Here is a 10,974-nt window from a genome sequence, read left to right as displayed (position 1 = left end):
GGAAAGACATTGCTCAATTGAAAGACAAAGCCAACCTCAGTTCTGGCCTCTTGTAGCACCACACGCTGGCAAGTACTGTGGCCAGGTCTACCCAAAAAGTTTTTCTGGCATGTTGATTTGCCACATCTCTCATAGGCATAAAGAACCTTTTCCCTATTGCAGGGTGTAATGGCCTGTCTTGGCAGGTGTAGTGGCAAGTCTTTTAGGAAATTCCTATGAATTTCCAGCCATTCATACAGTAGTACAAACCATTCTTGGAGGCAGGATGTGGATTAAAGTAGAACATTGGGCAATCCCCATATTTGTTAAGGGTTCTAGATTATTCATGAAAATGGCAAGAAATTGACTGCAGTAGTTAGACCTACTGAAATTATTGAACTTGTAACTTTGATCTGTAATAGAAACAAGGTTCCCACAATGGCTAGTTTAGTGTATCAAATCCAACGGCTATTTAAATAAGGCAGAATTCTTGCTATTACCAATGTTTTGTTTAGCCTTTAGCGAGGTTAAAGGTATCTAGGCTGACCTGACTCTGCAGGACTGCTATTCATAGTCTTCAAACTCTCTCAACCCACACTTGAGGGAGTCAAGTTAGTCAACTTCAAAGGCATAGTCACTTTTGTCACTTTCATCCTAATTGGAGGCAGTGTGAGCATTCTGGAAATTAAGAAGGACCATGATGTTTAGATCGACTGCTCCAAGCACTTCAGTGAGACTGGGCTGAATTAGTTTTGGCTGGCTGCAATTCTAAAGGAACACTCAGAGATTGAATAATTTTTTAGCTTCAAGCTACAATTTATGATTTATGTTTTTAATTTCAAATACCAAAATCTTTGGGGTCAGAGTAGGAGAAGGGAAGCAATGGGGATAATTATATGCCCAAAGATCTAGTGATCCGGATTATACTGTAACATATTATTTACATGCTGAGAAGTGTCTGTAGCCTGATTCTAAGTTTTCAGTTTTATCTTCAGGTTAACTGAGAAAGATCATTGGTTCATGACAGAGTTTTATTTAGATACTGAAGGATGAGGGAAAAGAGGTCTTTAGCAAAACAGTGCATCTGAAAATAAACACATAGGCATCAAAATTTATGACCCTAACTGTCTGGTTCAAAAGTCACTCAAAGATTGAATATATAGACCATGTCCAAACAAGCAGGGGTGTGCAGTTTGTGGTGCCACAAACCACTGCAAATGTGCAGTGTGGGGCCAAAATTTGCTAGTAGGAAATCTTGGTAGTAAAAAAAAAAAACCCCAGGAAAAAACATGGTGCAGCACATGCAACAGAAGTTTGCATTGGCAGACACTGAGGCTTGGTGCTCCAGGGAGATGATCTGGATGCTAGCCAGAGCATCTCCACTCCTTTAGTTGTGGCCTGGTTCTTTCAGTATGCCAGAAGCCAAGAGGAGCTGGGCAAGGGTAATTTGCCCAAAGCAGGATAATTTGTCCCTTAACAAAGCACACAGACAGGGGTGTGTGCTGTGGCAAAAAAGTAGCAGAACAAATTTGTGCTGCTACTATTTTTACCCCTGTAAGCGCATGGCCCTGCACATCTGGATGCTGCCTTAGGTGCCAAAAGAGGATTTAGGCATGATGTATTTATTCATTTTATATATTTATGCTTAAGCCATAAAAACCAATTCAGATCAACACCACTCCAACAGCTGCAAAACTCTCTAGGTGAGATTAACTAGCACCTCCATTTTGGCCTGAAAAGACTCCTGAAGCACCTAGGTTTGGGCTAATGTACATGGTCAGAAGCTGTTCATATCAGCTACTTAGGCACCTAACTCCTTCAGTTTAGGAAGTTTATATAGTTTGCCAAAGTTCCAGTTTCTTGGGTACAGCCAGAGCATGCTGAGTGACTACCTGATGTTAAGCGCATATTGTCCATTACCAAACACAGCTTAAGATGGACAATATAGATACAGTGGAATGCTACCAATGGAAGAGTTTAAGATAGACCCACCCCAGAATAATTTATAATCTATAGCCTGGTTATAAGGTCAGAAAACCCAGTAGGCATACTTTGTGAGCAACATCCAAATTAGTCTCTGAAAGCAAAGTAGGCAAGATAATGCCTATCTGATGCCTAGTTTATCCTAAATTGTCTCAAATGAGAGGGAAGTACTTGCCAGAATTTAAGTATTCAGGAAAGCAGAAGGGGGTGGGTGTTGCACATGGTATTGACCTGGTGCAGGACACCTTCCTCAATCTTTTCATTGGTGTTATGATCTACCTCCCAGTCTGCTATAGGATTTCATGGTCAAATCCACAGTATTTTATACACTGAAATCTTGTACAGCTATTACCTATACTAGTCCTCCTAATGTCCCCAAGAACCATAGAGCAAATCAGTAAGAGAGCTAGAATTAACATTTAGGAGCTCCTGGCTATCTATCCCACTGAGTCCATTAAATCATGCTGCATCCATGCCTCAGTTCATGAAGAGTTCTTCACCCAGCCCTAAGGGGAATGACAAGCATAAATAGTCTACAGAGTGATGAGAAATTAGGCTTTTTCCATCTAAGCAAATGCACAGCTCTTCTCTCCCATGTAAACAAATTGATTTTCACATTAAGGGCTCGTTATATTGCATTGTGCATGATTGTGTTTGTAGCTTAAGTCACATTTAGAGTGATAAAGGATAGGGCTGTGTGAAATAGCACCATTTCATTTTGACTTCTGTTTCATTTCGTTTTGTCATTTCATTTAATTTCAAAGCACTGTTCCATTTCGTTTTGTTGAAACTGCTGCGCTGTTTCGATACATTTCAATGTTTCACCCATAGATGAAAATTTCAGGGATACTATCCCCTTATGAGGGCATGAAGTCTACCAAGTTTCAAGGAGAAAGGCCCCTGGATCTGTGCGCGGGATGACAGCAGGCTGCCACTGCTGGCTGGAACCAGCACCAGCACCCAAGTCTGCCCAGCGCAGTCCGTGGTGAGCACCATGAAGAACCCAGTGCTGGTGCTGGCCCCAGCTGGCAGCAGCAGCCTGCTGTCATCCCACATACAGATCCAGGGGCCTGCCCCACCCCCTAGAAAGGCTGCAGGGCTGTGCCAGACTCCTCCCAGGGGGAATGGGCCCCTGGATGTGCTGCCGCTGCCGGCTGGTACTAGCACTGGGCGCCAAGTGCCAGAAAGGCTGGTGCTGGCACTGGCCCCAGTCAGCAGCGTCAGCCTGCTGTTATGCCACCTAAAGATCCAGGGGCCATGCCCCCTGGGAGCACTGCGGAGCTGTGCCAGACTTTTCCCAGGGGGTGCAGGACCCTGGACCTGTGTGTGAGATGACAGCATGTTGCCGCTGCTGGCTGGGACTGGTGCTGGGTACAGCCTGTGCCGTGTGCTGGGAAGAACCCAGTGGTGGTGCTGGCTCCAGCTGGCAGCAGCAGCATGATGTTATCCCATGCACAGATCTGGGTGCCTGCACACCCCAGGAGGACTGTGGGGCTGTGCCAGACTCCTCCCAGGGGGGAAAGGGGCCCTGGATCTGTGTGTGGGATGACAGCAGGCTGCCGCTGCTGGCTGGGACTGGTGCTGGGTGCAGACCATGCTGAGTGCTAGGAAACCTGGTGTTGCCACTGGCCTCAGCCAGCAGCGGCAGCCTGCTGTCATCCCGTGTGCAAATCTGGGGGCCTGCACACCCCGGGAGGGCAGTGGGGCTGTACCAGACTCCTCCTGTGGGGTGCGGGCCCCCAGATCTGTGCATGGGATGACAGCAGGCTGCTGCTGCCTGCTGGGACTGGTGCCAGGCACAGCCCCTGCTGAGTGCTGGGAAGCCTGGTGCTGGTGCTGTCCCCAGCTGGCAGCGGCAGCCTGCTGTCCTTCTGCATGTAGATCCAGGGACCTGCACAGATCCAGGGGCTTGCGCTGCAGCAAACCTGGCTTCAAAACTCAAAACATTTCAAAACTTCGGAAATGTTTCAAGTGCCCCCATTTTGTTTTGAAGCTGTTTTGAAACCTTGTTTCATTTTGATTTTGCTGTTTTGAGCTCAAAACGAGTCGAGACGGCTTCGAAATGAAATACCCTTCGAAATTTCGCTCAGCCCTACTAAAGAACCACAAACAACAGTGATATTACATATCCTTACATCAAGAAGTTTATATCAAAATATTTCTATAGAATTTTTTCCCCAAATTATTCACATTTTTACATAAAAATCTGAATGATCTATTATTATATATTGAAAATAGATTATGTTATTGTAATAATTTATACCTGCTACAAAAATAAGATATTCACAATCAGATCAAAAAGATGCTCAGTGTCAATAACTAATTCGACCTAAATCAGTGGTGGGGAGGGGTGCAATTAACAGTCAACAGGTGGAAGTCAAGAGGAGTGCCCATATATAATGGCCTACAAGACCAGTATCTCAGAGCTTGATTTTGCACACAGACACTGGCCTCAGTCCAGCAAGTCATGTGCTTAACTAATTCCATTGACATCAATGCTTCTTCATGTACTTGAAGCTGAGATTGTGTTTAGTGCTTTCCTACATTATGGCCACAGTATTCTGCACCTTGCTAGATAATTTTAATTATTTAAAATGCTTTCAGAGCCGTATTTAATTATTGTAGCAACAAACAGAGAGCAAGAGAGAGCGGGACAGAAAGGAATATAGGATCAAAAGCAGATGAATGAAAGCTTCAGTACCATTCTTTAATTGATGAGCAAAGCATCATTTTCTAAGCAAGTTAAACAAGTGCCTCAATTAGCTTTGCTGCTGTCTCAAAAAGCTACATAAGAATCTCTTAATGTTATATTTGTTATTTTCCTGTGTATGTTCTTACATGTCAATGATAGCTAAGCATTTTCTACATGAATGAACTTATGCACAGGCAAGGTTCCAGAATGCTATAGCCTATGTCCTCAAAGCCTATGCAGCATAGGCCAGGGATGGGCAATTATTTGGGCTAGAGGGCCACTTAGGGAGTTTTGGTGAGCTATTGCAGGCTGGGTCATCACAACACTCTCCCCACCCCTCTACACCTGCAACAGCTCATCAAAACTCCCTAATTGGGCAGATGGGATGGAGTAGGGCTCTGGGTGGGCAGGGAGTACATCCAGGGTTGGGAGGGCAGCTCTGGGGCTGGGGCCAGGATTCAAGGCAGCGATAATGTGGGGCCTGGGCCAGCTCCAGGGCCAGGGCCAGGGCCAGGGCCAGGGCTGAGACCGAGCCATGATCCACTTCCTGCACAACAGATCGTGACTGGCCTAACCCTGGCAGGGTGCAGAGCGCGCATGCATGACCCAGCCCCTGCTACCTCCGCTCCAGCATGGGTGCAGACAAGCAGCCCCAGTACAGTGCAGCTGCAGAGCAGTGCAGCCCAGTAGCACAGGGCAGCCCCGATGGATTGTGACTGGATTAGGCCACCCCAGACTGCCGGGCCACACTGTTCTGCAGCTGTTTTGTATTGTGTACACCTGTGCTGTGGCAGGGGCAGCAGGGGCCAGGTCATGGGCGTGCACTCTGCCCCACTCCTGGGTTGGGCCAGTCACAATCCATCATGCAGGGAGTGAATTGCAGCTCTGCCCCAACCCCAGCCTCTTATTGTCACTGCCTCATGATCCCGGCCCCGACCTCAGCCCTGCCTGTCTGTCCATCCCACTCCCAGCTGCTGGTCCCTACTCACCTGCAGGCCTGCCCTGTCCTTTCAACCAAGCATGCCCTGCCCATAGGTTTCCCAGGCTAGTCTCCACAGAGATACCATCTGCTCTGTCTGATGGCCCAGCAGTGGCTGTGGGGTGAACGGGCTGGATTACCCATGCAGTGGGGATGGGTTTGGTGGTAGCGGTGACACTGGCAGTGGCAACTGGAAGGAACTGCCAATGCTGGGGCTACCAGGAAGTAGAGTCCACCCTGCTCCAGCCCTGCTGTGCACCCATAAAGAGCAGAACTGGCCTCATGCACCATGGCCCAGGCTGCCCATCAACCTGGGATGGGTGGGGCTGAGAGACTGACCACTGGCTGGATCCAGCCCATAGACCATATTTTGCCTACCTCTGGCATAGGTTCTGTGTCCTGGGACATCGTCTGTAATGAACATATACACTGCCACAGATTTTTCTTTAAAATGACAAGATCTCCTCAAAGTTTCTCTCTCTCTATAAAGTTTATACTTGAAACTGGAAAGTGTACGATAGTGTGTTTGAGTGACATCTGTGAGCATAAAATTAGCTTCCTATGTCTGTGGTAGTTGGGGGGAGGGGAGGGTGTTTAAAATTGCCAATCTATATAGTTTCTGCATTTTCTAGACTACCAGATTTTGCTACAAGTCAGAGAAAGGAGAAAGTCTTACTTATCTTTAAAGTTTATGGAAATTCTCTGAACTATTAAACAAAGCCATTTCTTTTCTTGTTTTAAAATATAAGTTATATAAGTAGAAAAAGTATGACTGATTAGGACTATTCAGCAGCCTCTTCCTTAGAACACTTAAACATTTAATGAATGCATTATCTTTTTTTTGTCAGTGCTATACAGTATGCACTGTATCTTTCTCTTTTATGACCTTAATGGATACATGCACTCAGCTTTGAATCTGTATACAACTTTCACCTATTCTTTTCAGAAATAATGACAGTGAGAAATACTGACCTACAGAGCTCTACTTTGTGTGTAATATGGATACTTCTGACCAAGGTACACCAATTTCTTATTTGTGTAGGACGTGGCATTGCCAGGTAGAGGTTTTTGTTTGTCCCTGACTTAACTTTCACTTATTTTTCTAGCATTTTGGGTGAAAGCTTTATTTTACTACTACAGGTGCAGACAGACAACATTTGAACTATTCAAAAATGTCATTGATTGGAACCTGTTCACAAATACCTCTGGAAAGAAGTATCCACAGGTACACTGCTAAGGGTTCTAAGTAAAGCCTCACCTTTCAGTACTTTGTACTACTGCCAAAGTGCCACCAGAGGGGCAGTAGAGTTCCTAGACCATCATCCCTTCCAGGGGCCAGTGCCCAGTTTTCTCCAGGAAGACCTGGATTGGGGCAAGGGGTTGGAGTGGAAGGGTTGCCAGGTTTGCACATCACATTGAATTGGTTCATGGAGGACCAGCTCCAAACAGTACTTGATTCCCCCAGTGTGTTTTTTAAATATTCCAGGAAGTTTAAACCTAACATGGTCTGTATGTCTAGACTCTAGAGGTACATCCAGACAAGGGCATACGTGTGTTTCCCCAAGAACAAATAGCAGCAGCACACAGTTGTGCTGCTGCTACCTGTCCTTGGGGAACAACCAGGCACATGTGCTTTGGCGCGCAGCAAATTGCCACAGGTGGGATAGGGGAGGCTGGGGCCAGCACCTGGGCTGGCTCCAGCAGCCTTACCTGGGGTCCTGGGGCCTCCTAGGGCTCCAGCAGCAGTGATAAGGGTGCACGGAGACTGGCCAGAAGCCAGAACACAGCTCTGGCTGGCCAGGTTCCAGTTTCAGGTGGCACATCTTGCAGCCATGTGTGCTGCCCTGCTTTTTTCTGTCATGGGTTTTCTGACACTGGGAGCTCCTGGTGTCAAAAAACCCTGCCACAGTGCAAATTAGCAGCATAGCAAATTTGTGCATGTGCAGTGTGTGTGGTTTGTGGTACTGCAGATGGGTCTGCAGCTCTGGAAACCTCATTTGTGTGCTCATCTGGATGCGCCCTAGTGGTTTACTGTGCATTTGGAATGTTCTAACTGTTACATCTATCCACACTCTAAGAGGTATGAAATAAAGGGAAGTAGAATGGTATTAGACATGTTTTGGTTCCCAAGGATAGATACTACTGTGGAAAAGAGCAGATGAGTCAGAAGAAATGCATGGGGTGATGCAAGGAACTGCTGTTTTTCAAAAGGGAGAAATATGCACCCTGTTAATGCCTGCTCTATACTGGTGTAGGCTGGGCCTGCTCAGCAAACTAGTGCACTGCCTCTCTGTATCTGGGTCACCAGACATACCCACCATTATTTTGTTCTCAGTACAAGATTGCAGTCCTGCCCTAGTTGTGCATGAGAGATAAGAGAAGAGAAATAAGACTGTCTTTGATTTCTTTGTTGTCTAACTCAACAGTAGACAGCAGAATTTTACATGTTATCTGTGGGATTTGTCTACAGTGCAGTACAGAAAATTTGCTTCTCCCTGGCCTTAGGGATCTCATTTAAAAATGGTTTTGTTGCTTGGTTGCTTGCTGGTGCACATGAAAATACTTTCAAAATAGAGGTGGGTGTGTATTTCATGCAGAATAGCTTTCTCGATGAATTTCACTTCTTTCTGTCTGCAAGTTGTCTGTGAACAGATTGTGAGAATCTCATATGTACCGTTTACATTAGAGTACTTTATCTTTCCACACAGGGATTATTTCCATGGCTACAGATGCTGCCACACAAATTTACCTCTTCTGCACATGTCACTAGCCATACATGCAGCACTCTAAACATCAAAATGATTTTCAGCCAATTTACTGAAAAATTCCTGATGTATTTTAAGACAATCTTTGCATTGGAAAAAATGCCATTTTTTCAGGAAGTGGATTCATATTTATCAGGCTTTTTCACATATTAAGATCTCTATCCATATAACAAATTATTCATAGTGACTTTATCAGCTCAAAACCTTACAATACTACAGGCACATTTCACTCAGCTCCTGTACAATGTCTTCTAGTTAACTAGTCTTTGAACTGAAATATAGGTTTGTAGTTTTATAGAATTACACAGTTGCTCCCATAGCATCTGTGCATAATTACAGATAGAGCTATTAAAAGATCCATGCAATTTCCTGACTAGCTGGCTCTATTTTTTTTTTCTTTTTTTCAATCTAAAAAAGTCTATAATTATGTATAATGGACTTCATTTCATCTCTGTTGACATCCATCCAATGAAACAGATTCATTAATAGGATTAAAAGATTTTAAGAGGCCAGAAAAGGACCATTGTGATAATATGCTTTGACCACTTGCATAGTGCAGGTCATAGGAGTCACCTGAATAAGTGTCTGTCTTAAGTTCATTAGAACTGGAGAACATGTTACAGTAAAAGATTCAGTCTAATTTACATTTTTTCAGGTATGCTAGTTTTTCCAGTAACTACTCTATTGTTAAAAAGGTATGTCTCATTTTTACAGTTTCATAGCTTCATAGTGCTTAGGGTCAGAAGGGACCTAAACAGATTATCAGGTCCGACCCCCCTGTCCCGGGCAGGAACGGGTGCCAGGGCCATATCATCCCAGCCAAATATCTGTCCAGCCTCCTCTTAAAGACCGCCAAGGTAGGAGAGAGCACCACCTCACTTGGGAGCCCATTCCAGAGCCTGGCAACCCTAACTGTAAAGTAATGTCTCCTGATGTCCAGCCTGAACCTTCTCTGACAATTTGTGGCCATTATTCCTAGTAAACCTGGGTGGTGCCCGGGGGAAGAGAACCTCCCCCAGTTCTCACTGATCTCCCCTGGTGAGTTTGTAAATGTCCACCAGATCCCCTCTCAGCCTTCTCTTGTGGAGGCTGAACAGATTCAGGCCCTTTAGCCTCTCCTCATAGGGCCTGCCCCACTTCTCCTTGACCATGAGAGTGGCCCTCCTCTGTATCCTCTCAATGCTAGCCACATCCCTCTTGAAGTGTGTCACCCAGAACAGGATGCAGTACTCCAACTGTGGCCTGACCAATGCCACATAGAATGGAAGTCTCACCTCCCTGGACCTGCTTGTGATGCATCTGTAGATGCACGACAAGGTGCAGTTAGCCTTACTGACTGCTACCTTGCGTTGGCAGCTCATGTTCATCCTGGAGTCAGCAATGACTCCAAGATCCCTTTCTGCTGCTGTGTTGACAAGAAGGGTGTTTCCCAGCCTATAGGTGTGTTGCTGGTTCCTTTTCCCTAGATGTAGTACCTTGCACTTGTCTGTGTTGAATTCCATCCTATTTTCATCTGCCCACCTCTGTAACCTGTCTAGATCTAGCTGGATTCTGTCCCTCCCTTCCAGAGTGCCCACCTTGCCTCACAACTTGGTGTAGTCAGTGAACTTGGATGGTATGCATTCCACACCCACATCCAGATCACTGATAAATATGTTGAACAGTACAGGCCCCAGGACCGAGCCCTGGGGGACTCCACTACCCACATCCCTCCAGGTTGAAAATAACTCGTCTACAACCACTCTCTGGGTGTGACCATCTAGCCAGTTTGCCACCCATCTGACTGTGAAGGCATCAATGCCACAGTCACCAAGTTTTTTTAAGAGAATGTGGTGGGAAACCATGTCAAAGGCCTTTCTAAACTTCAAGAAGATAACATCCACCCCAACACCTTCATCCAGGGACTTTGTGACCTGATCATAAAAAGAAACCAGGTTAGTCAGGGAGGATCTCCCCTCAATTAACCCATGTTGGTTGCCCCTGAGCATTACCTCCCCTGCAGGGCCCTTGCAGATATGCTCCTTGATAATTTTCTCAAAGGTCTTCCCAAGGGCCAAGGTAAGACTGACTGGCCTATATTCAAAACTTAGTTTGAACTTGTCTAGCTTCCAGATGTTGGATTTAGTTATACCTTTCTGTTCTTTGTTATCATATTCCCATTCCCCGTAAAGGTATTTTCAGATTGATCAAATCATTCCTTGACCTTTTCTTTGAATATGGACACATGAACAAATTACAGAGGGTTAAAAGGAGGTGGGGATTTATCATTTTCACTTCTGTGGACACGTGTACATGTGCAATTAATGTGAAGCAATAAACTCTGGAGTGTATTGCTTTGGAGTTTATTGCTCTCAGGTGTGAATTTGAATGTGCACCCAGGACCACAGCACATTGAATTGGGTAGGAGCAGCTTCAGCTGGCAGAGGGCCCTGGGGGTTAATCTACCAGCCCAGGGCTGCTCCCCGCAGCTCAACATGCTACGTTGTGGGGTTAGCTGGCAGGCAGCCCTGCATGGAAGCACCCTTGTGCCCCAACCAGCCAGGGTGGCATCTATACATTCATTGTTGTAGAGTAAC

Source organism: Alligator sinensis, unplaced genomic scaffold (genome assembly GCF_000455745.1).
Source record: "Alligator sinensis unplaced genomic scaffold, ASM45574v1 scaffold717_1, whole genome shotgun sequence".
Lineage (NCBI taxonomy): Eukaryota > Metazoa > Chordata > Crocodylia > Alligatoridae > Alligator > Alligator sinensis.
Note: the sequence above shows the minus strand (reverse complement) of the source record.